Source organism: Amphimedon queenslandica, unplaced genomic scaffold (assembly GCF_000090795.2).
Source record: "Amphimedon queenslandica unplaced genomic scaffold, v1.1 AMPQUscaffold_4801_Cont23222, whole genome shotgun sequence".
Classification (NCBI taxonomy): domain Eukaryota; kingdom Metazoa; phylum Porifera; class Demospongiae; order Haplosclerida; family Niphatidae; genus Amphimedon; species Amphimedon queenslandica.
Genome location: NW_003554889.1, coordinates 1 through 1,580, shown reverse-complemented (window position 1 = coordinate 1,580; position 1,580 = coordinate 1). Strand labels below are relative to the sequence as shown.

Here is a 1,580-nt window from a genome sequence, read left to right as displayed (position 1 = left end):
AATTTGAGCAATTCGACTTCAATTTTTCAGTTGCGGCCATTTTAAGAAAACATCAAAATTCTGAACAATACACTGTACTATAGCCCATGTTTTTTTCCAAAAAATGGCTCCAAAATCACATCAAATTTTTATTAAATTTTCTGATACATATTGATGTCCTTATGCTATGCAGCAAGTTTGAGCTGATTCTGACATTAATTTTTCAAGTTACGGCCATTTTAAGAAAATGCCAAAATTCTGAACAATACCCTGTACTATAGCCCATGGTTTTTTCCAAAAAATGGCTCCAAAATCACTCCAAATTTTTATTACATTTTCTGATACACATCGATACCCTAATGCTGTGTAGCAAGTTTGAGCTGATTCCGACTTCATTTTTTTCAAGTTAAGGCCATTTTAAGAAAATTTCAAAATTTTAAAAAATACCCAAGGCTTTAATAAATGGTTTTTTCCAAAAATTGACTCCAAATCACTCTTAATTTTATTACATTTTTTGATACACATTGATGCCCTTATGCTGTGCAGCAAGTTTGAGCTGATTCCGACTTTAATTTTTTAAGTTACGGCCATTTTAAGAAAATGCCAAAATCCTGAAAATACCCAAGACTATAGCCCATGTTTTTTTTCAAAAATTGACTCCCACATTACCCCCAAATTTTTATTACATTTGCTGATATACATGTATATTGATGTCCTTATGCATGTAGAAAGTTTTGAGCTAATTCCAACATAAATTTTTCAAGTTATGACTATTTTTAAGAAAATGCTGAAATTCAAATGGGTATGAAATCACTCCCCATTTTTATTATTTTATTCCATCAGTTGTACTGATGTCCTTATGTACACACAATAATGATAATAATGATAAACTGACAGTTCTAATTAATGCACGTTTATCTAAAAACCCATTATTATCATTATTAATTAATTAATATTCATTACCTTTTGGTCTGTTTGATTGGGTTGGTTGACCAGCTGGTGATTGCTTTCCACGACTTGTCAATTTTTGAAAGTCAGCCAACGTCTTTGGAGCTCTGCCCCCTCCGGTTCTATTAGTGGGTGTGGCTAATGACTTTGATTTTGTATCAGTGGGAGGGACAGAAGTGACGTCTGATTGTGTACGAGACTATAATAAAATAAATAATAAATTAATTAAGAAAATGAGATAATGGAGTCTACCTTTAATTGTGTGTGTACCAATTTTAACATTTAATGTGTATTGGAGGTGTGTCCCTACTAATTAAAACATTATTAATTAATAATAATAATTAAAGGCGTTATTATTTTAATTTTATTTTTTAAAGATCCTTCATTAAATCCACTACCATTAGTACACAATATTAAAAGTGATTTAATGTACTAATATCTCAATGAAGGTCACTACTTCCATCATTAACTTACTGTTCCTCATCTTCAATACTTGAATGTACTTCATTTTATGTACACCATGTATTACTAGAAATTACTATTAGGAATGAAGGAGAGAGAGCATTAAATATTACCCAAATATTAAACTTTGTATACTTTTATTTATTCTCACTTTTCTTTATGTATTCAAAAGGTTACTGAAGACATTTTGA

The 1,580-nt window shown here is 30.2% G+C and overlaps 1 long non-coding RNA gene across 1 annotated transcript; it reads right to left on the bottom strand.

Annotated features, from left to right (window-relative positions):
* Positions 1–937: 937 nt before the first annotated feature.
* On the bottom strand, positions 938–1,566 carry LOC109592545 (uncharacterized). The gene is made up of 4 exons (XR_002190410.1): positions 1,541–1,566; positions 1,402–1,465; positions 1,180–1,236; positions 938–1,126 (listed from the first exon to the last, which is right to left on the bottom strand). It is a non-coding gene; the product is annotated as an uncharacterized LOC109592545 (long non-coding RNA).
* Positions 1,567–1,580: the final 14 nt, after the last annotated feature.